General features: G+C 43.7%; 1 protein-coding gene and 1 pseudogene across 16 annotated transcripts in view; one reads left to right on the top strand and one right to left on the bottom strand.

Annotated features, from left to right (window-relative positions):
- Positions 1 to 25,360, top strand: part of EHBP1 (EH domain binding protein 1) — a 416,128-nt gene that overhangs the window by 238,226 nt on the left and 152,542 nt on the right. The gene's annotated exons all lie outside the window — the stretch shown is intronic.
- On the bottom strand, positions 1,690 to 8,655 carry LOC308255860 (large ribosomal subunit protein eL8-like; annotated as a pseudogene). The gene is made up of 2 exons: positions 8,414 to 8,655; positions 1,690 to 2,456 (listed from the first exon to the last, which is right to left on the bottom strand). The product of its transcript is annotated as a large ribosomal subunit protein eL8-like (transcript).

The following is a 25,360-nucleotide window of genomic DNA, read 5'->3' as shown; positions in this document are numbered from 1 at the left end:
TAATTTTTTATAAAATTTATTGGGCTGACATTGGTTAATAAAATTATATAGGTTTCACATGTATATTGCATTGAGTATTTACCACCCATAGTCAACTCTTCTTCCATCACCATATTTTTGACCCTCTTTATTCCTTTCCCTCACCCCTTTTTTCCTCTGGTAACCACCAAACTGTTGTCGTGACTAGGAGGTTTTGTTTATTTGTCTTATTTGTTCATTTGTTGCTTTCAGTTTTATATACAACACATGAGTGAAATCATATGGTTCTTGACTTTTTCACTTAGCATGATATTCTCAGGATCCATTCATGTTGTTGCAAATGGCAATAATACATCTTTTCTTATGGCTGAGTAGTATTCCATTATATATATGTACCACATCTTTATCCAATCACCTATCAAAAGTCACTTGCATTGTTTTTATGTCTTGGCCACTGTGAGTAATGCTGCAACAAACAGAGGTGTACATATATTTTAACAAGTAAATATTTTTCTGTTTTGGGTAGATACCCAGAAGAGGGGTTGCTGGGTTTAAGATCTTATTAATCATATGAGTCTCTGGTTAATGGAATTTTAGTTGGAATTAGGATTATCTATGGGCTATAGGAAGCCCCAGATGACAGTTTAAATAAAGGAAAATTTTATTTATATTTTTGAAAATATTAAAATCCAATGCTGATACAGTAGCCTCACAAAGTCATCAGGGATCCTGTATCCTATTTTGCTGATCTACCATTCTCAGCATAAACTTCTACTTTGTGGCTCAAGGTGGCTACTTGAGCCACAGCCAATATACTCCATTCCAGTCAACAAAAAGATAGGACAAAAAACAGTCACATCTACCTCTAACAAAGAGGGACTAGAAAGTGAATCTTTATTCTGGGAAATTGTACTACCCAGCTAAAAGTCAAGGATTCTATTACTCAGACTGATGGTTGCCAGAGGGCAGGGGTATTGAGAGACTGTGGGGAAAAGGTGAAGGAATTAGGAAGTACAAGTTGCCAGTTATAGAAATAGTCACAGGGGATAAAGTCACAGCATAGAAAATATAGCCAGTGATATTGAAATACCTATATAGTGTTAGACGGATATGATACTTATTAGGGTGAGCACTTATCCTATATAATAAAAGCCTAATATGCTAAGTGTCCAGTCATCTGGTTGTCTGTTCAATCAATCAAAGCGTAATATGCTAATGATATGCTAAGGCCGCTTAACTACTTGCTATGACGTGCACTGACCACCAGGGGGCAGATGCTCCAACTGCTAGGTTAGCTTGCTGCTGGGTCGGCTGATGGGTTCTGAGCGAGAAGGGCCAGACGCGCCCTGGAGCCCTCCTACAGTCCCTTCCCAGCTGGCCAACCTCCTGTGTCCCTCCCCAGCCCTGATCGTGCACTGGTGAGGTCCCTTGGCCTGGTCTGCGCCCTCTCACAATCCGGGACTCCTCAGGGGATGTCGTAGAGCCGGTTTCAGCCCGATCCCACAGGCCAGATCAAGGGACCCCACTGGTGCACAAATTCTTGCACCGGGCCCCTAGTAAATTACATAAACATCTAATCACTATGTTATACTGTAACTATAACAATATTTTATGTCAATTGTAATTTAAAAATATTTTTGGATGAGCATTTTTATTACATTTATGAACAGAAAACTCAACAGTGTACACTTAACCCAGTTTTCTGGCTAGTTATTTAGCCTTTGCCTTTTTCAGTTTGGCAATGTGAACCACTGACTTTGGACCCAGGATTCTGCCTCCCCAGTGACACCAGATTTCATCATGTCTGTCATTATAATTGGTCCAGACAGGTTAGCCAGAGTTCCTTTGTCTTCCGAGTTGACCTGTGTGAAGGCGACAGTGGTGCAGGTCTCCCTGTGGACTAGACGCCCCAGTCTGGCCTTCCCCTTGATAATGCGGTAGGGAACCCCCCATATTACAGCATAGTGCATGCAGGAGGACAACCAGCTCGATGGGATCCACATAATGTGCAATCACTATTGCTGAGCCTTCTTGTTCTCCACCAAGGTGGTGACAGTGTTAAACCCTGCTCAAAGGACATGTGGCCTCTTGGTGGGACATCCCCTGTGCCAGCAGTGTTTTTCTCAGCCCAGGCCAACAATCTCTGCTTCTTCTCTGGCTTTCTATAGTCTGTACTAGTAGTGGACAAGCTTAAGCAGTTGAGTAGTTGTTTGATGGTCCAAGGCCTGGGTGAACTGGTTAATCACAGGAGGCACTTTCAGATGCTTATAGAGAATAGTGTTTTGCCACCGCAGCTGAATATAGCAGGGCCATTTAACAAACAGGTGAGGCTCCTTTTTGGGCTGGATGTCCTGGTCCAATGCCAAAATTCTTGGCCTTTTCTCAAATGGAATTTACCACTTTCCTCGCTTCCTGCTTCTTCACTATAGCAGAGGCCATCCAGCACCACCTTCTTCCCCTTAGCCTGCTTTTCCTTTCTTGGGCAGCAGATGGAGAGAGTGAAAAAAAAAAGTAATAAAGTGAAACAAGCAAGTAGTCACAAAAACTAATGACCGAGTCAAAATATTAATAATGGGTGAATCAGGATTAAGAGTATATGGATTTTTATTGTACTACTAGGGGCCCAGTGCATGAATTCATGCACCTTGAAAGGAACTGTGGGCCGTGAGGCTGTGGGAGTGGGTCTCAGCCCATCCTCTGCGTCCCCGCCTGGCCTCTTCCGCCGCGGCCCCTGGTCCCATGTCTGCTGGCAGCCCCGCTCCCACTGATGCCGAGCGATTGGGGCTGGCGCCAGCAGCAGGTGTGAGCAGAGCCGGAGCCGTCAGCAGGTGCGAGCGGTGGCTGCTGTCCTGATCACCCCTCAGGAGCAGGGGGAGGTGGAGAAGCCCTCAGGGGCAATCAGGGTCGGCAGTCACTGCTCGCACCCGCTGCTGGCGCTGAGTGATCGAGACTGGCGCCAGGCACTGGCAGTGGGTGCAAGCGGCGGCTCCAGCATGGCTGCGGGTGCAAACAGGGCTGGTGCTGGCAGCAAGTGCAAGCGCCGGGTGGGACCGCGGTGCATGGGAGCAAAGAATTTTCAGTAACCATCAGAGGCTCACCCCGATGGCAGTGACCAGCCCCCCCCCCCCCCCCCGCCTTGGTCTGGTGCCCCCGCTCATGTGCTCCACCATCCTGCAGTGGCAGACGCCCACCATGTTCTGCGCACGCCCTCTGGTGGTCAGCGCATGTCATAACAACCAGTTGTTCAGTTGTTCCGTCGTTCAGTCTATTTGCATATTAGCCTTTTTTTACATAGGATGTTTGAAACTTTTCTGTATGTTTGAATTTTCCCCAAAAGATGGTAAAAAGTAATCATTTGTGATTAAGAAGGAGCTCTTGGATGTGAAAAAATATAATTTTCAAGTTAAAAATTATAAACATTGATATATTATTTCAGAACATCAAATTAATGATTAGAAGACAAACTTGGAAAGTTCTCTTTAGAATTCAAGGTGAAAAGTGAAGAGATTAAAATAATAGGAGGAAAAATAAGAATAAAGGATAGAGTTAGGAAATTCACTACTTTATAATGGGGGTTGTAGAAATGAGAACAGGTGAGGAAAATAACTTATCAGAGAAAAAAAATAAGACAATTTATGTGAGCTGAAGAAAGACTTGAGTATTTAGATTAAAAGGGCTCATGAATACCAGGCAGGATGAATGGAATGAGTTAAAAACCTAAACACATCCTGGTAGGCAATTTATCTATGAAGGAAAGATTTTATCATCAGATGCTTTTGTAACATTAAATACCGGAGACAGGAGAGCATGTTTGCATAATTTAAAAAGAATCAATATTTGAAAACCATCCTATATAATAAAAGGCCAATATGCAAATTATCTCTTCGACCAGAAGTTCAACCAGGGGGCAGGGCCAGCCAGCCAACCACCCACGGCCCCTCCCCTTGGCGGGCCGGGCATGATCGGCCCCAATTGGGGTGGGCTTGCCGGACCCCACCCATGCACAAATTTGTACACTGGGCCTCTAGTTAATTATATAAAAACTAGAGGCCCGGTGCACAAATTCATGCACCAGTGGGGTCCCTTGGCCTGGCCTGCAGGATTGGGCTGAAACTGGCTCTCCGACATCTCTCGAGGGGTCCTGGATTGCAAGAGGATGCAGGCCAGGCTGAGGGACCCCACTGGTGCATGATCGGGGCCGGGGAGGGATGCAGGAGGTTGACCAGCTGGGAAGGGACTGCGAGAAGGCTCCAGGGTGTGTCCAGCCCGTCACGCTCAGTCCCAATTGGCCGGACCCCAACAGCAAACTAACCTACAAGTCAGAGCATCTGCCCCCTGGTGGTCAGTGCACATCATAGCGAGCAGTTGAGCAACCTTAGCATATCATTAGCATATTACGCTTTGATTGGTTGAACGGATGACCAGACACTTAGCATATTAGGCTTTTATTATATAGGATTCATGAATTCATAATATTAATAACCAAATAGTTGACTTTGGAAGTTAGTAGGGCACCAGCTCATATTAAGTAAATTAATTAAAAAAAGAGTCAAGTATTTATCCTAACTTTCCTTAATGAACTAGATACTTAAATAGCTGATGAGGAAAAGGTCTTCCCCATAGAAGAATTCTAGCTATAAAATACAGAAGGAATGATATCATTAGAAAACTCACCATTTTATAATCTCTAATGAAATAATTGATTTAGCAATAAGCAGCATAGCTTCTAAAGCACTGAGAGGAAAGGTCTTATAATAGACTAGGGGCTCAGTGCACGAATTCGTGCACTTTGAAAGGAACTGTAGGCTGCGAGGCTGTGGTGGGCACAGGGGTGGGTCTCATCCTCTCCAGCCCCTCCCACCATGGACCCCGGTCCCCTGTCTGCCAGCCCCGCTCCCGCCCCTGCCACTCCCACGCACTGACAGTGCCGATGCCAGCAGCGGGTGCAAGCGGGGCTGGCGCCTTTAGCAGTTGCGAGAGGTGGCTGCTGCTCCAGTCGCCCTTCAGGAGCAGGGGGAGGTGGAGAAGCCTTCAGGGGCCATTGGGGCAGGCAGCCGATGCTCACACCCACTGACAGTGCCGAGTGATAGGGACCGGTGCTAGACGCTGGCAGCGGGTGCGAGCAGCGGCTCCGGCACTGGCTATGGGTACGAGCGGGGCTGCGAGCCCCGATTGCCCCTAAGGGCTTCTCCACCTCCCTCTGCTCCTGAGGGGCAAGTGGGGCCAGCACCTGCAGCAGGTGCAAGCACCGGGCGGGACCGCAGCACATGGGAGCAAAGAATTTTCAGTAACCACTGTTACAGAAGACTGGAAAAAAACCAAGCCATGCTTAGAGAAAGGGAGTTACATTTTATTAAGGGCAGGGCCAGAGAAAAATGTGCCTTTCAAATTCTGGCCCCCCCCCCCCCCACACACACATGGAGGGAACCTTTTCTATTTATAATTTTCCTAGCCCTTTTGTCTCCCAAATTTGGAATGAGACTTCCGGGCCTTCTGGGAAAGAAGGCCTATGTGCTGGGAAGGGGCCATGAGACCATATCTCAAGGCCTGGCCTGGTGTCAGCACTGACAACTATGTTTGGGGCATAGTCCATGGCCTCTCTGGAATGGGGGTAGTCTTATTTTCCTTATTTAAGCAAGCAAGCTTTTACAGAAGCCAAAATAGCAGGGTTAAAATTTCAAACAGCAGTTTTTAGATAAGATGGATGCTTCACCACTAGAGGCTCGCCCCGATAACAGCAACTAGCGCCCCACCTTGGTCTGGTGCACCCACTCACCTCCTCCACCATCCCGCTGTGGCCGATGCCTGCCATGTTCCACTCTCTGCCTCCTGCTGCTGACGCCCACCATGTTCCGTGCGCACCCCCTGGTGGTCAGCACTTGTCATAGCAACCAGTTGTTCGGTTGTTCTGCCGTTTGGTCTATTTGCATATTAGGGTTTTATATATATATAGATATATAGATGAGTGGATCAGGCTGACAACACTCAGCTGTAGTTATCAGTAAGAGTAAGACAAGCAGTCATTTCGTGTCTCCTGATATATTATAATAGAAAGACCTGGGGCAAGGGGAGGGGACGGGCTAGAGGTGATCAATGCGGGGAAAAAGGGTGCATCTGTATAACTCTCAACAATAAAGATTTAAAAAAGGAAGAACAAAATTATGTAGAACTACTTATAAAGGATTCTTGCCAAAGAATTAAACTTAGATCTAGTTAAGCCACTGGTTGTAATAGCTACCAGTTTACAAGAAACTGGTATATAATTGATGGGTAGAGGAATATATGAAATGACACCATGAAGATGGAATAAACCTAAGCAGAATGTGGGAAGTCCTCCAGGACAAATGATCCAATTCACTTAACCAGTGAATAACTTGGTAAAAGTGAAGGAGGGGAGAAGGAGAAATTACAGATTTTAAATGTACTTATATTTTAGAGTTATATATTCGATTATTTACTGTTGAAATATAGCTCTCTGGGATTTGCTTTAAAATGCTCTAGAAGAAAAACAAATGTGTTTGGGGGATGGTATTTGGAGATAATGACAAAACAAGATTGGAAAAAATGTTGATAACTTTTGAAGCGGGTGGTTACATGGGGTTCATTATAATATTTGTTCTGCTGTTGAAGTTTTTCATTATAAAACTAGAGGCCCGGTGCACGAAATTTGTGCACTGGGGTGGATGTTGGTTCCCTCAGCCCGGCCTGTGCCCTCTTGCAGTCCGGGAGCCCTTGGGGGGATGTCCGACTGCTGGCTTAGGCATGCTCAGGCTGGCAGTCAGACATCCTTAGAGGCTCCTGCCACCGCGGCTGCACTTGCCAGCTGTGAGCCTGACTTCTGACTGAGTGACGCTCCCTCTATGGGAGTGCACTGACCACCAGGGGGCAGCTCCTGCATTGAGCGTCTGCCCCCTGGTGGTCATTGCATGTCATAGCGACCAGTTGTTCCGCCGTTAGGTCAATTTGCATATTAGCCTTTTATTATATAGGGTATTTTCTAAAAGACCTGAATTGCCCAGCTTACTGGTTGAGTGTCAACCTATGAACCAGGAGGTCATGGTCAGGGCATATAGCTGGGTTGTGGGCTCGATCTCCCATGTGGGGCATGCAGGAGGCAGCCATCAATGATTCTCTCTCATCATTGATGTTTCTATCTCTCTCTCTCTGCCTCTCCCTTCCTCTCTGAAATTAATAAAAATATATTTTTTAAAAAGACCTGAAGGATTAAGATGTAGTATAATTCTAAGAAGACTCTGAAAAGGAAGAGAAAGAGTAGAGCAGAGATTGTATTTGAAGAGATAATGTCTGAGAATTTTTCAAATCTGATATAAAGGATACAGTTTGCTGATACAAGAAGTCAAACAAATCCTAATGAGGATAAAAGAACTCTAAACCCAGAAATTTCATAGTGAAACTTCAGAAGATCATTGATCAATTGATAGGCAGATAGATAGATAGGTATAGATGATAGATAGATGGATGAGAGGATTTTTAATTAGCCTAAGTATGGGAAAAAGCCAAAATAACTTCAAAGGAACACTGATGATTTGTCAACCGCATCAGTAGAAGCAAGAGATAGTTTGATGTTATCGTCCACATAATGAAAGAAAATAAATGCCAGTCTTGAATTGTATGTTCAGTAAAAAGTGTTTTTAAGAATGAGGACAAAAATAAACATGTTTTTAGACAACTAAGTTTGTTACCAGGAGACTCTTACTAAAGGGAATACTAAAACATGTAACTTAGACCGAAGGAAAATATTCATTAGAAGGTCAGAAATTTCAAGAAAGATTGCACAATGGCAAATATGTGAATAAATTAAACAATTGACAACATTTATATATATATAAAACCCTAATATGCAAATAGACTGAATGGAGGAACGACTGAACAACCGGTTGCTATGACATGCGCTGACCTCCAGGGGGTGTGTGTGGAACATGGCGAGTGTTGGCAGCAGGCGGCAGAGCATGGAACATGGCAGGCGTCAGCCGTGGTGGGGTGGTAGAGCAGATGAGCAGGAGTGCCAGACCAAGGTGGGGCACTGGTCGCTGTCATCGGGGCGAGCCTCTAGTGCAGGGGTGGGCAAACTTTTTGACTCGAGGGCCACAATGGGTTCTTAAACTGGACCGGAGGGCCGGAACAAAAGCATGGATGGAGTGTTTGTGTGAACTAATATAAATTCAAAGTAAAGGAGCGGAGGGGAGAGCAAGAGAACCCTCCGCTCTTTCGGCTCCGCGTGCTGGATAAAACAGCCGAACGGGCCGGATCCGGCCCACGGGCCGTAGTTTGCCCACGGCTGCTCTAGTGGTTACTGAAAATTCTTTGCTCCCATGAGCCGTGGTCCCGCCTGGCACTTACACCTGCTGCCGGTGCCGGTCCCACTCCCACCGCTGCCAGCACTGGAGCCACCGCTTGCACTCGCTGCCAGTACCCGGCTCCAGTGCTATCAGTGGGTGTCAGTGGCGGCTGGCAGCCTCGATCACTCCTCAGGGCTTCTCCACCTCCCCCTGCTCCTGAGGAACGATTGGAGCCAGCAGCCGCCTCTCGCACCCCCTGCCGGCAACGGCCCTGCTCATACCTGCTGCTGGCATTGAAGCCGCCGCTTACACCCACTGACTGCCCTGGCCCTGCTCGCACCCGCTGCTGGCGCTGACCCCAATTACTCCGTGCCATCTGCGGGTGCGAGCAGACGAGAGCAGTCAGCAAGTGGGAGCAGTGGCAGCGGGAGCAAGGCTGCTGGCAGACAGGGGAACGAGGGCTGCAGCAGGAGGGGCTGGGCTGGGGTGTGGAGGATGGGTCGACACCCGCCCCTGTGCCCATGGTAGCCTCGTGGCCCACAGTTCCTTTCAAGGTGCATGAATTCGTGCACTGGGCCCCTACTAAAACAATAATATCTCATGCTGGGCTGAAATAAAAGATAGAATTAAACCATGTGACAACAATCTATATATATAAAAGGCTAATATGCAAAGTGTCCCCTGAGGAGTTTGACCGGGAGTTCAATCGCTCGCTATGATGTGCGCTGACCACCAGGGGGTGGTGCGGAACAAAGGAAGGCCCCAGCCGGCAGCCAGAAGGCCCCAATCAGCCCTGATTGCTGGCCAGGCCCAGGGACCCTACCCGTGCATGAATTTTGTGCACCAGGCCTCTGGTAATATATAAGCTGGAAATGAGGATAAGTACACTAATGTAGTCTAAGATCCCTATATTATTGAGAAGAAGGGTAAAGATTTATCTTTAGAAGTGATTAGTTAAGTAAGCTTGAAATTTTTAGGGCAACTACTAAAAGGGTAGAAATATCAAACTAGAAGAGAGAATAAAGGAAAGATTTTTAAAATTAATTTGATAAAGGAGATAAATTCAATAAGAAGAAGGAAAAATAAACAGGAAGTGGTTGGAACAAATCAAAAACTTGAAGTTGATAGACTTAAACTCAAATTCTTAGTAATTATATTAAATCAAAATGGTTCAAGTGTTACAGTTAAAAACAAATATTATCAATCTGGATTTTTAAAATATCTTAACTATACACATCTAAAAATAGATATCTGAAAGATTGAAATTAAAAGACTGAAAGAAGATTTACCGTGAAAGCAACCCAAAGAAAATCAATGTACCCATGTTAATATCGAATATAATACATTTTAAAACTAAATGGACTACTAGATGTAAAGCTGATTATCATATCATGATAGAAGATTCAGTTCACCAAGAAGATATAATTTTTTATTTTACATTCACCTAATAACATATTCTCAAAATATACATAGTTAACTTTGAAAGAACTACAAGGAGAAACACATAATTCATACTATAGTGAGCAATTATAGCACATCTCTATATAATTGATGGAATAGGCAGACTAAAAAAAAAAATCAGTAAGATTTAAAGACTCAATTAACAATTTTTATTTTTATTTTTTTATTTATTTTATTTTTTTTTATTAAGGTATTATATGTGTACATATCTTACCATTGCCCCCCCCACCCCACTCCCATACATGCCCTCACCCCCCGATGTTTTGCATCCGTTGGATACTCTTATATGCATGCATACAAGTCCTTCAGTTGATCTCTTATTTCCCCCACCTCTCCCTAACCTTACTGCTGTAATTTGACAGTCTGTTTGATGCTTTACTGCCTCTGTATCTATCTTTTTGTTCATCAGTTTATAATGTTTTTCATTATCCCCAAATGAGTGAGACCATGTGGTATTTTTCTTTCATTGACTGGCTTATTTCACTTAGCATAATGTTCTCTAATTCCATCCAGGTGCCTACAAATGGTAGTAATTCCTTCTTTTTTATGGCAGCATAGTATTCCATTGTGTAAATGTACCATAGTTTTCTGATCCAGTCATCTGCTGATGGGCACTTAGGCTGTTTCCAAATCTTAGCTATTGTAGATTGTGCTGCTATGAACATAGGGGGGCATATATCCTTCTGATTGGTGTTTCTAGTTTCTTAGGATATATTCCTAGGAGTGGGATTACTGGGTCAAATTGGAGTTCCATTTTCAGTTTTTTGAGGAAACTCCATACTGTTCTCCACAGTGGCTGCACCAGTCTGCATTCCCACCAGCAGTGTACGAGGGTTCCTTTTTCTCCGCATCCTCGCCAACACTTGTCATTTGTTGATTTCTTGATGATAGCCATTCTGACAGGTGTGAGATGGTATCACATTGTCGTTTTGATTTGCATCTCTTGGATAATTAGTGACTTTGAGCATGTTTTCATGTGTCTCTTGGCCTTCATTCTGTCTTCTTTCGAAAAGATTCTATTTAGGTCCACTGCCCATTTTTTTATTGGATCATTTATCCTCTTTTTATTAAGTTGTATAAGCTGCCTGTAGATGTTGGAGATTAAACCTTTATCAGTGATACCATTTGCAAATATGTTCTCCCATACAGTGGGGTTTCTTGTTGTTTTGTTGATGGTTTCTTTTGCTGTGCAAAAGCTTTTTATTTTGATGTAGTCCCATTTGTTTATTTTCTGTTTGGCTTCCATTGCCCTAGGGGCAGTATCACTGAAAAAGTTCTTTTGGCATATGTCTGAGATTTTGCTGCCTGTGGATTCCTCTAGTATTTTTATGGTTTCCCGTCTTATATTTAAGTCCTGTACCCATTTTGAGTTTATTTTTGTGTATGGTGTAAGTTGGTGATCTAGTTTCATTTTTTTGCATGTATCTGTCCAATTTTCCCAATACCATTTATTGAAGAGACTGTCTTGACTCCATTGTATGCTCATGCCTCCTTTGTCAAATATTAATTGTGCATATTGGTTTGGGTCGATATCTGGATTCTCTATTCTATTCCATTAATCTATATGTCTGTTCTTGTGCCAGTACCAGGCAGTTTTGAGGACAGTGGCTTTGTAATACAGCTTGAAATCTGGTATTGAGATCCCTACTTTATTCTTCTTTCTCAGGATTGCTGTGGCTATTCGGGGTCTTTTTTTATTCCAGATGAATTTTTGGAGAGTTCTTTCTAGGTCTGTGAAATATGCCGTTGGTATTTTAATGGGGAGTGCATTGAATCTATAGATTGCTTTGGGTAGTATGGACATTTTAATGATGTTGATTTTACCAATCCATGAACATGGTATGTTCTTCCATCTGTTTACATCTTCCTCTATCTCTTTTTTCAGTGTCCTGTAGTTTTCCGCGTATAGGTCTTTTACCTCCTTGGTTAGGTTTATTCCTAAGTATCTTAATTTTTTTGGTGTGATGGAAAATGGGATTGCTTTTTTAGTCTCTCTTTCTGTAAGTTCACTGTTGGTGTATAGAAATGCCATAGATTTCTTGGCATTAATTTTGTATCCTGCTACATTGCCGAATTCATTTATTAAGTCTGTTAGTTTTTTCATGGAGTCTTTCGGGTTTTTTATGTACAATATCATGTCATCTGTAAATAAGGACAGCTTTACTTCTTCTTTTCCAATTTGGATGCCTTTTATTTCTTCTTCTTGTCTAATTGCAATGGCTAATACTTCCAGTACTATGTCAAACAGGAGTGGTGAGAGTGGGCATCCCTGTCTTGTTCCTGTTCTTAGGGGAAATGGTTTTAGTTTTTGCCCATTGAGTATGATGTTAGCTGTGGGTTTATCATATATAGCTTTTATTATGTTGAGGTATGATCCTTCTATTCCCACCTTGTTGAGAGTTTTTATCAAGAAAGGGTGTTGGATTTTGTCACATGCTTTTTCTGCATCAATTGATATGACTATGTGATTTTTATCTCTCAATTTGTTTATGTGATGTATCACATTTATTGATTTGCGGGTATTGTACCATCGTTGCATTCCTGGGATAAACCCTACTTGGTCATGGTGTATGATCTTTCTGATGTAGTGCTGGATCCGATTTGCCAGAATTTTGTTGAGGATTTTGGCATCTACATTCATGAGGGATATTGGCCTGTAATTCTCCTTCATTGTGTTGTCTTTATCTGGTTTTGGTATTAGGGTGATGCTGGCTTCATAGAAGGAGCTTGGAAGTGTTCCTTCCTCTTGAATTTTTTGGAATAGTCTGAGGAGGATAGGTTTTAGTTCTTCCTTGAATGTTTTGTAAATCTCTCCTTTGAAGCCGTCTGGCCCCGGGCTTTTGTTTGCCATAAGCTCTTTGATGACTGCTTCAATTTCTTCCATAGTTACTGGCATGTTGAGCTGTTTAGATTCTTCCTGATTGAGTTTTGGAAGGTTATATTTTTCTAGGAATATGTCCATTTCCTCCAGGTTGTCCAGTTTCTTGGAATAGAGTTGTGCGTAGTATTTTTTAACAATCCTTTGTATTTCGGCGGGATCTGTTGTTATTTCACCTCTTTCATTTCTGATTTTGTTTATTTGGGTCCTCTCTCTTTGCTCCTTGGTGAGCCTGGCTAGAGGTTCATCAATCTTGTTTATCCTTTCAAAGAACCAGCTCTTGGTTTTGTTGATCTTTTGTATTGTTTCTTTGGTCTCAATGTCGTTTATCTCTGCCCTGATCTTTATTATTTCCTTCCTTCTGCTTACACTGGGCTTTTCTTGTTGCTCTTTTTCTAACTCTTTGAGTTGTTGGGTTAGGTAATTTATTACCATTGTTTCTTATTTTTTGCAGTAGGCCTGTAGAGCTATGAACTTCCCTCTCAAGACTGCTTTCGATGTTTCCCATAGATTTTTGATTGTAGTGTTTTCATTGTCATTTGTTGCCATGATATTTGTTATTTCTTCTTTGATCTCTCTGGTAACCCAGTCATGGTTTAATAGCATGGTGTTTAGTCTCCATGTGTTTGATTTCTTTGGATTGTTTTTATTGTAGTTGATTTCCAGTGTTATGCCACTGTGGTCTGACAAGATGCTTGATATGATTTATATCTTCTTGAATTTGAAGAGACTTTGCCTATGTCCCAGCATATGGTCTATCTTTGAAAGTGACCCATGTGCACTTGAGAAGAATGTATATTCTGTGGCTTTGGGGTGAAATGTTCTGAAGATGTCAATTAAATCCATCTGGTCTAGTGAGTCATTTAGGATTGATGTTTCTTTGCTGATTTTTTGTTTAGAGGATTTGTCCAATGGTGATAGTGGGGTATTAAGTCTCCTACTATGATTGTATTGCTGTCAATCTCTCCCTTGATATCCTCCAGGAGTTTTTTTTATGTATTTGGGTGCTCCTGTATTGGGTGCATATATGTTTACCAGAGTTATTTCTTCTTGTTGGATTGCTCCCTTTAGTATTATGAAGTGGCCTTCCTTATCTCTTGTTATGTCCTTCACTTTGAGATCTAATTTGTCAGATATAAGTATTGCTACCCCAGCTTTTTTTTCAGTTCCATTTGCCTGGAAAACCTTCTTCCATCCCTTCACCCTCAGTCTGTGTTCGTCTTTTTTTCTGAGGTGGGTTTCTTGTAGACAGCAGATATATGGGTCGTGTTTTCTTATCCAATCCATTAGCCTATGTCTTTTGATTGGGGCATTTAATCCATTTACATTTAAAGTTATTATTGATAGGTACTTATTTTGTCGCCATTCCTATTCTTTACCCCTGTGTTCCTAATTCGCTTCCTATTTCTTTTTTTTTTTTTTTACAGCAGACCCTTTAGCATTTCTTGCATTGCTGGTTTGGTGGTAATAAATTCCCTTAGTCCTTTTTTGTCTGTGAAGCTCCTGATTTCACCTTCAATTTTGAATGACAGCCTTGCTGGGTACAGTATTCTTGGATTCAGACCCTTCCTTTGCATGACTTTGTATATTTCATTCCATTCCCTTCTGGCCTGATGAGTTTCTGTTGAGAAATCAGTTGCTAGTCTGATGGGGGTTCCTTTGTATGTAACTTTCTGTCTCTCTCTTGCCGCTTTTAAGATTCTTACTTTGTCGTTGGTGTTTGCCAATTTAATTATAATGTGCCTTGGCATCGGTCTTTTGGGGTTTGTTTTCTTGGAACTCTGTGAGGTTCTTGGATTTGTGTGGGTTTTTTCTTCCCTATATCAGGGAAATTTTCTGTCATTATTTCTTCAAAGAGGTTTTCTATTCCTTGCTCAGCTTCCTTTCCTTCTGGAACCCCTATTATGTGGATGTTGTTTTGTTTCATGTTGTCCCAAAGTTCCCTTAGGCTCTCCTCCTGCCTTTTAATTATTTTTCTAGAAGCTGCTCTACTTGGGTATTTTTCCCCATCTTGTCTTCTAGCTCACTGATGCGGTTCTCTGCTTCTTCTAGTCTACTCTTGATGCTTTCTATTGAGTTCTTTACAGCAGCGATGTCATTTTTCATTTCTTCTTGATTCTTCTTCATTTCCTCTTGGTTCTTGCTCATATTGTTGAATTTGTCTTCCATTCTTTTCAGCCACCTTATGACCATTTCTCTGAATTCTTTTTCTGGAAGGTTGCTTGCCTCCATTTCGTTTACTTCCTTTTCTGGTGATGCCTGCTTTTCTTTCATATGCGGGCTGTGTCTTTGTCTCCCCATGGTCTCTCTTCTCTGGGTGTCTGGTTATGTAGTTCTCTCTCTCCTGCGTTGATTTAAAGGCACAAAATACATCACTACCAGGTACTACACACAAGGCACTGAACAGAAATGTATTCACGATATTAATAACCTCCAATAAAGGTGAACACCAGAGAAAGGCAAATTAGGGGATAGGAGAGAAAGAAGAAGAGGAAAAAGAAAGAAAGAAGAAAAAAAAAAGCGTGTTAAAATGAAATTGGGAAAAGGGAAAGAAAAGAAAAAAAAAGTAAGAGAGACAAGAAAGAGACTAAGAGAGAAAGGGGAACAGACTATATATATTGGGGATAAAACTCCAATAGAACAATCACTAATCCCAGCAAATACCAGCAACAAGCACCTGGGGATTCATACAAACTACAACACCAACTAATATTGAGTGATACAAGGGAAAACAGAAGCACAAAACAAACAAAAAAATAAACAAAAGAAGAATAAGCAAAACAATCTCACAAAAAAGCATAAAAATTTGATATAATCTACATTCAAGCGAACAACAACAAAAGGACAGAGAGAAAAACAATTTTTTGGATAGTTAAGACAGCAAAGAGAGAGTTGTGTATGAACTTGGGGCAGGGGATTGGAGATTAGATATGTAAGTAGGGTGAAATTTTAACAAGGGGTAAATAGAAAGAATAGGGAAAATCTAAAGCAGGAAAGGGTTAAGATAAATAGGACACCAAAAAGGGGAAGGTTAGGAAGAGAGTGATGGCCTAAAGGTAGAGTTGAGATAGAGTAAAACGATGCTAAAGGAATGATAAAAATAGAATGTAGAACACTAATCCCAAAATAAAATGAAGAGAAAATAAAATGACACTTTAAAAAAAAAAGATAAAATAGCAGTAGTAATAATACGGACTGAAAATAAAAATGTAATAATTAAAAAGGTAAAATCAAGTGAGGAAAAAAGGAAAAAAAATTAGTTTCTTGAGTAAAAGATGCAAAAAATGAAAATAAAAAAATAAAAATAAAATGTGGAGTAGTGAAGGTCTTTCACTTCCTCTGTTGTTCTGTTTGGCACGCCTGTTTCTCAGTCCGGACAGTATTGCAGTTCCCTGCGTTCCACTGCTCTTCAGTGTTGTAAGCCAGTCCTGATTTTAAGCAGGCGGTGTGTCTTAATTTCTCGTATTCCTTTATTTTTGATTACACAAGAGTCAATTTGTGATTCAGCCCCTGGGTGGCAGTGTTTCTGGATTGACTTCCGGGTCTATCTATGGCCTCTCTAGGCAGTGTTAGAGCCTTCTTTCCCTGTGGCACTCACTACCGGTTTGTGGGAGTGGGCTGCCTCAGAGCTGGCTCTCCGATGGTCACTCCCCGCTCCGATCCCCAGGTTCCAGAAAAACAACTTTCCCCTGCAGTCTCCCAGGGTGTCCCCAACTAGGTGATCCTATGTATTGGGCTTAGTAATCAGAAGCAAGGATTTGAAGAGGAAAAAGCCCAAGTGTGCGAATTCCGGGGCTGCGCGTAAGTGTAGGCAGCCGGCACACCCCTGAACTTCTTAGGGTGTCCCTGCATGTCAGATCAAAATGGGTTGCTTTTTAGAGAGCCCTTCTGTTAGCAGCTCTGAGGACCCCCTTCCACATTCACAGATCACGCCAGCCCCAACAGCCACGGATTTTTCTAGGCACAGACTTCCCTGGTCCTCCAGCTCCCGCAAAACGCGCGTTCCTCTCTCCCGCCGGGACCAGAGACCTCACCTTATCCCAGGCGAAATCTGACCTTTCCGTGGTGGAGTGTAGAGCTCCTCTGAACCCGTGTGTTTGCGCCAATTGAGGAGCGTTGTTCTGGGGCTCGCAGCTGTTCTGTGGGTGCCGCAGTTGTGGATTCTCAGGCTTCCGATAAGCTCCACTTTCCGGTTCAAGATGGCGCAGACTCCGCGTCCAAGCCCGCAGCTCCAGGAGGGGACCCAGCCGCAGTGGGTGCTGCCAGGTCAGGGGAACCCCGTCTAGCAGTCCCGCACCTTCTTCTGGAGTTCAGCTGTCCCCCAACTTGTCAACAAACACTCCTCGTGCGACCCTCAGCTGTTCTTTCTTTCTGCTCCGGGACAAGGCTCGGAACACGTCTGTCTATTCCGCTGCCATTTTTCCCTTTCTCAATTAACAATTTTGACCCCATAAATTATATTACACTATGCAACTGCAGAAGTCATTTATTTACAAAAAGTAACTATGTCTTAGGCTCTAAAGTAAATTTTTGATAAATTTCAGAGGATTGAAATTATGTTTTCTGCCCATAGTGCAATTAATGTAGAAATCAATAACAAAACAATAACTAGAATAAACATATATATTTTAACACATTGTGCACCAGTAGTTTTATTGCTAGTTTTACCCAGTGGCCAGATAAGTTTTTATTGAACAAGTACAAAAAATGTTTTACAAAGTATCATACTTTAAAAAGATAATAGCTTGTAAGAACATGTAATAAATAACTTCAAAATACAATGGGTATTTAATTTTAAGGTGTGCCTTTAACATTTATGTAAAACACCGTGTAATATGAAAACACGAGAATGCTCGTGATCCGCCCACAATATGTTAAAATTAACATATATACTTTCAAGTAATATATTGGTCAAAGAAGAAAATATAAACAAGAAATAAACTATAAATCTATTGAAAATTTTTTGTTTTACTAGTTATGTTGGTGAGGAAGATATTTATAATCAAGTTGAACTCCTGTGATCATTTCTATGAAGGTTTTATGTTTCCTTAGACTTTTTGCCTGGCACTGTGTGGTTTTGTTTTTTTTTTAACATTAAGTCCCATCTTGAAAAGCTTGAAGAACAAGGCTGACAGGTTTGAACTTGGAGATGAGTCTTGAAAGCAGTCACAGTACAATTGAGTTAATGGAGCAACTAGATATCATAAAATGGCTTAATAGTCTTTTACTGTCTGTTTTCATGGTATTAAAACAAGAAGTTAAGACATATTTTTAGTGGTAATAGGTATTCTTTAACTGGCTTATGTATAGAAGAGCCAACTACTGCAGGACCTATAAATTCTTTAACACATGGATTAAGTGTTATAATCTAAGGATTAATATATACGCTATATATTGGCACCACTAGTGCCATTATCATTGAGTGTGTGAGCATTTTCTTTTTTTTTTTCTTTTTTTAATATTTTCTTGATTTTTTACCAAGAGAAAGGGAGAGGGATAGAGAGTTAGAAACATCAATGAGAGAGAAACATTGACCAGCTGCCTCCTGCACACCTCCTACTGGGGATGGGTCCACAACCAGGGTATATGCCCTTGACCAGAATCGAACCTGGGACTCTTGAGTCCGCAGGCCGACGCTCTATCCACTGAGCCAAACCAGTTAGGGCGAGTGTGTGAGCATTTTCTTTGCAAACCTGTGTGTCGTTAGATCATTTCATTAGGTTTTAAGTTTATAACTCGGGAATCTTTTGTCCTTTAAAAAAAAACAACAATACTTTTACTAGCATTCAGCATAGTGCTGCAGAAAGATGACTTTTAAAGCTAGATTAAACCCCTCTAATAGTAATCTTATTGAGAAGCAAATCCAGTCATTGAAAATACATAGTGAATAAATTAATAATTCTTTGAGAAGGTTAACATCACAGTATTACTTTATGATAAAATATATTTATGTTCTAGAATGAAATTCCACAGTTTGGGACCATTCTTATGGTCCTTGTGAATCTCAAGAGATAATTGCTTATGTTTACTATATTATAATTTCTAATTCTGTGATGTCTCTGGATCTATTTTGTTTGTTAGTTTATTTTGTTCATTAGATTCCACATATAACTGAGATCATGTGGTACTTGTCTTTCTCTGACTAGCTTATTTCACTTAGCATAATACTCTCCAGGTTCCTCCATGCTGTCTCAAAGGGTAAGAGATCCTTCTTTTTACAACTGCATATTAATCCATTGTGTAAATGTACCACATCTTTTTTATCCGCTCATCCACTGATGGGCACTTGGGCTATTTCCAGATCTTAGCTATCCTATATAATAAAAGGCTAATATGCAAATAGACCGAACGGTGGAACAACCACATAACCAGTTGTTATGATGTGCGCTGACCACCAGGGTGTGTGCTCAGAACATGGCAGGCATCGGCAGCAGGCAGAAGAATGAGGAACATGGCGGGTGTTGGCCGTGGCAGGACGGTGGAGCAGGTGAGCGGGGGGTATCACACCAAGGCGGGGCACCGGTCTCTCTAATTGGGGCAAGCCTCTGTTGGTTACTGAAAATTCTTTGCTCTCACGTGCCGCGGTCCTGCCTGGCACTTGCACCTGCTGCCGGCGCTGGCCCCACTTGCACCCACTGCTGGCATCAGAGCTGCTACTCGCACCCGTTGCCGGCACCTGGCTCCAGTCCCGATCACTCAGCGCTGTCAGCGGGTGTGAGCGGCAGTTGCTGGCACCGATCGCCCCTGAGGGCTTCTCCACCTCCCCCTGCTCCTGAGGGGCGATCAGGGCAGCAGCCACCGCTTGCACCCACTGCTGGCGCCAGTCCCAATCACTCTGCGCCATCAGCAGGTGTGAGTGGGGTCAGGACCATCAGCACATGGGAGCAGCGGTGGCGGGAGCGAGGCTTTCCTCTAGCAGACAGGGCTGCGGCGGGAGGGGCCGGGCGGGGGCGCGGAGGATGGGCTGAGATCCACTCCTGTTTCCACCGAAGGCGGCTCGCGGCCCACAGTTCCTTTCAAGGTGCACGAATTCGTGCACTAGGCCCCTAGTTGTAAATAATGTTGCTATAGACATAGGGGTGTGCATTGATTCCCACTGCCTGAGGCCACACAGACTTCCCTTCCCCTCTCTGCCACTCTGGATTTGGGATCCCTGTGTGGAGCTGAGACCTCAGGCTCCCAGGGATCAGGGGCTCTGTTGTTGCATACTCCCTCAACTTCCCAGCTGTGCAGGTGCTCCTCCTGTCCTTTCGCTATGCACTCTGCTCACAGTTCTTCAAATATATGCTGATTTTTCAAGCCCAACGCTCTGCAGTTTAGCTGCAAGTCCTGTCCAGTGTTGGGAGCAAGCAGATGGAGCCCCTAAACATCTTGGAATCCCTAAACATATCCAGTTTGTTCTAACCTCAGGATAGTCACATTTGTTTTTTTTGCTCCATCTGGAACATTATTTTCCAGAGTTTCTCATGACTCATTCCCTCATTTCATTCAGATTTCTTCTCAGTGTCACCTCTTTAAAGAGACCTTCTCTCACTACCCTGTATAAGCCATCCTCCCTTTCCCAGTCACTGTCTTCTCCTATATACTTTGTTTATCACGTTCCCTCTCCCCAACCCTACCCCTGTACACACACACACACACACACACACACACTATTCTGTGAACTCCATGAGATCAGGGATTTTATTTCTATGTGTTTAGATCCTAGCTTGAGTGCTTAGCATATAATAGGTGCTTAGTAAGTGCTTGCTGCATGAATGGATGGGTAGGTGGATAGACAGGAAAAAAGGAAGAAAGGAAGGAATTCAGAAATAATGTAGAATAATAGGAAGAAAGACAAGTTATCCTGGCTCTGTAATAGAATACAAAAAGAATAAGTTTGTTACTTAAGAAAATGAATTTTGTTCTAGATGGTTATAGCTTCTTCTTCCATTCTTTCTATTCCCCTTCCTCCATCTGAAGCATTCATCTATACATGGATGTCAGAATCAACAGTGAAATTGGTCTTGCCTTTTCAAGAAATTAGCAAGTTATAGATCTTGTGAAATATGGCAATTATAATTAAAATCTAAGTAAGAAACAAAAATTCAGACTGTAAGAGAATGACCCTTAAACCTCCTTCAAGGATATCTGAACTTAGGGTGATCAGGAGGTGCTAGCCTGTTGAGGCTTCCCAGGGAAAAACTCATTAATTCTAAACTTTACAGAGAAAATACTTGTTATAAACTCAGGAGCGGAGGGTCTCGTGTACTTCAGACAACATAGGAAACTAGGGCATAGTGAACTGAACTTCGGGTGAGAGTAGGATCATCTTTAGAGAAGGGATGTTGTTCAGTTCCATGGGAGGAAAATAAAGCTGGCTCCAGTAGACTAAGATGCATGATGTATTTTAATAGGAAAACAGACAACAAAAATATTTTGTAATTTTCTGGTTTCTCTGCCTGTCTCTTTATTGAAAGTAAGGAACCTTTCCATCCAGATTCACTGTGTATGTTCTTATGCACAGGGAGGATGTGAAACCCTTGCTAGAATTTTTTGGGTGTGGATTGGGAGACTGGGCCTGAATTGGATGACAGCAAGTAACATTAGCTTTGGAGAATTAACACCTGCCAGGTTTTGCTCTGTCACAATTATTTTACATTCATATATGCTGGGACTATCTGGAAGAGTCTTGAAGATGATGATGGTCCCAACTGCTAAAATCATGAAAATTCTTAAGAAAAATCATGAAATGAAAAAGCTTGAGACTCTTTGACATAGAACATTTTCCTTGGTTTATTTGAGTCTATTTCCATATGAATGAGTACTGCTTCAAAGAAATACAACTGCTGACCAGTTGACAAAAGTTCCTTTTGCATGATAGCAATTCCTTACATTTACAAAATGCTTTATAGTCTCTAAAGCATTAACATTAGCTTGATTCCTTTCATTCTCTGTACAAAACCATGCAGTAGGTAGGGTGGGTGCTGTATTTCCCATTTTAAAAGGAAACTGAGGCAAATATTAGGACATTCATTACATCACACACTTTCTAGTATAAGTATGGCAAATACAAATTTGTAAACCGATTTACTGATTTACTTGCTAAAAAGACTCTTATTTAGAAAAATAGATTTAGGAAAACCCATTATGAAATAGTGACAAGGCGTCCTTAACAGCTGTTGACTTTATATGGTATTAAGTAGCTAAGTAATTTTTTTAAAATCTTGTATTCAGTTTTGCCTTATATGAAAAATCTCATTTAAGATCAACAACATAGTATATTTTTTAAAGAGTTTACATTATTTTATTTTATTTTCATATATATATATATATATATATATATATATATATATATATATATATATACATACATACATACACACTAGAGGCCTGGTGCACGAGATTTGTGCATTATGGGGGGTGGTCCCTCAGCCTGGCCTGTGCCCTCTTGCAGCCCGGGACCCCTTGGGAGATGTCCACCTGCTGGCTTAGGCCCAATTAGGGGGATCGGACCTAATCTGGCAGTCAGACATTGCTCTCACAGTTCGGGGCTCTCACAATTTGGGGCTCTGGCTGTCCTGGACCCCTCGCTCCTTACCGCCCGCCTACAGCGGAGGCAGGAGAGGCTCCTGCCATGCTGCTGCGCTCGCCAGCCATGAGCCCAGCTCAGGGCTGGCTGAGCAGTGCTCCCCCTGTGGGAGCACACTGACCACCAGGGGGCAGCTCCTGCATTGAGCGTCTGCCCCCGGGGTCAGTGAGTGTCATAGCGACCAGTCTTTCCTCTGTTCAGTTGATTTGCATATTGGCCTTTTATTATATAGGATTTTATTGTTGATAGTATTAGTAATGTTTCCCATTTCCCCTATACCCCCTCCTCACAGCCTTACCCACCCCTCAGGACTTCACTACCCTATTGCCTGAGTCCATGTGCTGTGCATATCTATATATAAAAGGCTAATATGCGGAGTGTCCCCTTGGGATTTCAACTGGGAGAATGGGAGTTCGATCTATGATGTGCGCTGACCACCAGGGGGTGCCATGGAACATGGCAGGTGACCAGTGGTGGCAGCGGTTGCTTAGGGAGCGAGGGAGGAGGAGGCAGGGAGCCGGGGGGAACTGCATGGTGGCAAGGGAAGGGGGAGGCAGGGGGACCATGCAGTGGCAGTGCACAGGCGGTGAGGGAAGGAGGAGGTGGGGAACCTGATTGGCCCTGATCGCCAGCCAGGCCTAGGGACCCTACCCGTGCATGAATTTGTGCACTGGGCCTCTAGTCTATAATAATAAAAGCTTAATATGCTAATTAGACCGGACGTCCTTCCAGACAAAGCCGGGGCTGCGAAGGAAGCCCGGGTCCCAGGTGCCAGAGGGAAGCTGGTGCCAGCAGCTGGGGGAAGGAAGGCCTACTCTTGCACGAATTTTGTGCATCGGGCCCCTAGTAAGTATATAAGTTATTTGGTTTATTTCTTCTCATCCCCTCAACCCCACATCAAAATATGTCAGTCTGTTTCATACCTCTATGATTCATATCTTATTTTGTTGGTCAATTCCTTTTGTTCATTAGATTCCACAAATAAGTGAGATCGTGTGATATTTGTCTTTCTTAGATTGGCTTATTTCATTTAGCATAATATTTTCCAGATCCATCCATGCTGTCCCAAGGGTAAGAGATCCCTCTTTTTTACAGCATAATATTCCATTGTGTAAATGTCCCACAGCTTTTTTATCCATTCACCTACTGATGGGCACTTGAGCTGTTTCCAGATCTTAGCTATTATAAATAACTAGAGGCCTGGTGCACAAATTTCATGCATGGGTTGGGTCCCTAGGCCTGGCCAGCAATCAGGGCCGATCAGGTTCCCTGCCTCGCTGCCTCCATGCCTCTTCCTTCCCTCGCCACCCACGTACCGCCACAACGTGGTTCCCCGCTTCTCACCTCCCCTGTTCCTCACCTCCTCCCATCCCCGCCTCCCCCCTCCTCCTTCCCTCACCACCCACGTCCACCGCCACCCACCCCCGGTTCCCTGTTCCAGCCTTGGGGGGCCTGCCAGCCTGAGGGAGGAACTGGGAGGTTGGCTGGCAGGGGGCTGGGGGCAGCTCTTGCCTTGAGCATCTGCCCCCTGGTGGTCAGTGCACATCATAGCAACCGGTCGTTCCAATTGTTCGTAACGGTCACTTTGGCTTTTATATATATAGACTAGAGGCCCAGTGCACGAAATTCGTGCACGGATAGGGTGTCCCTCAGCCCAGCCTGCACCCTCTCCAATCAGGGACCCCTCGAGGGATGTCCGACTGCCCGGATGGGCGTCAGACATCCCTCTTACAATCCAGGACTGCTGGCCACCAACTGCTCGCCTTCCTGCCTTCCTGATTGCCCCTAACCACTCCCCTGCCAGCCTGATTGATGCCTAACTGCTCCCCTGCCAGCCTGTTTTCCCCTAATTGCCCTCCCCTGCAGGCCTGGTCACTCCTAACTGCCCTCCCCTGCAGGCCTGGTCCCCCCCAACTGCTCTCCCCTGCAGGCCTGAGTCCCTCTCAACTGCCTTTCCCTGCAGGCCTGGTCACCCCTAACTGCCCTCCCCTGCAGGCTTGATTGCCCCCAACTGCCCTCCCTTGCAGGCCTGGTCCCTCCCAACTGCCCTCCCCTGCTGGCCTAATTGCCCACAACTGCCCTCCTCTGCTGGCCTGGCCCCCCCTCAACTGCCCTCCCCTGCATACTTGGGTCCCCCCCCCAACTGCCCTCCCTTACAGGCCTGGTCCCTCCCAACTGCCCTCCCTTGCTGGCCATCTTGTGGTGGCCATCTTGTGTCCACATGGGGGCAGGATCTTTGACCACATGGGGGCAGCCATCTTGTGTGTTGGAGTGATGGTCAATCTGCATATTACTCTTTTATTAGATAGGATAGAGGCCTGATGCACAGGTGGGGGCCAGCTGGTTTGCCCTGCAGGGTGTCCCAGATCAGGGTGGGGGTTCCCTTGGGGTGTGGGGCAGCCTGGGCGAGAGGCCTGTGGTGGTTTGCAGGCCAACCATGCCCCCCGGCGAACCAAGTGGAGGCCCTGGTATCTGGGGTTTATTATCTTTTACAATTGAAACTTTGTAGCCTGGAGTGGAGCCAAGCCTTCTGCTTGCTCTGTGGCAGCAGCCATTTCTGTTGGGATTTATGTATCTTCTATAATTGAAACTTTGTAGCCTTAAGCAGAGGCCTGGGCCAGCCAGGGTGTGCAGAAAGCTTGGCCTCCTCCATCGCCGCGGGCAACCCTAGCCTCCTGCTCTTTCCAGCTCCCGTGGCTGCCATTTCTGTTTGGTTTTATGTATCTTCTATCATTGAAACTTTGTAGCCTTGAGTGGAGGCCTAGGCCGGCAAGGGCAGGCGAAAAGCTTGGCTTCCTCCGTTGCCGGGGAAACCCAAGCCTCTCTCCTGCTCTCTGTAGCCATAGCCATCTTGGTTGGGTTTATTTGCATATTCGCTCTTGATTGGCTGGTGGGTGTGGCTTGTGGGCGTGGCTTGTGGGTGTAGTGGAGTGATGGTTAATTTGCATATTACTCTTTTATTAGATAGGATGTTGCTATGAACATAGGGGTGCATATATTTTTTTTGATTGGTGTTTCACAGAAGTGGGATTATATTCCCAGAAGTGGGATTGCTGGTTCAAATGGAAGTTCCATTTTTAATTTTTTGAGGAAACTCCATACTGTTTTCCATAGTGGCTGCACAACATGTATTATGGACAAGATTTCTATGTTAAGCCATAGGAATAACAG

This window comes from Plecotus auritus (genome assembly GCF_963455305.1).
Source record: "Plecotus auritus genome assembly, chromosome: 8".
NCBI classification, from domain to species: Eukaryota; Metazoa; Chordata; class Mammalia; order Chiroptera; family Vespertilionidae; genus Plecotus; species Plecotus auritus.
The sequence above is the reverse complement of the archived record's forward strand: the minus strand, read 5'-3'. Positions and strand labels throughout refer to the sequence as shown.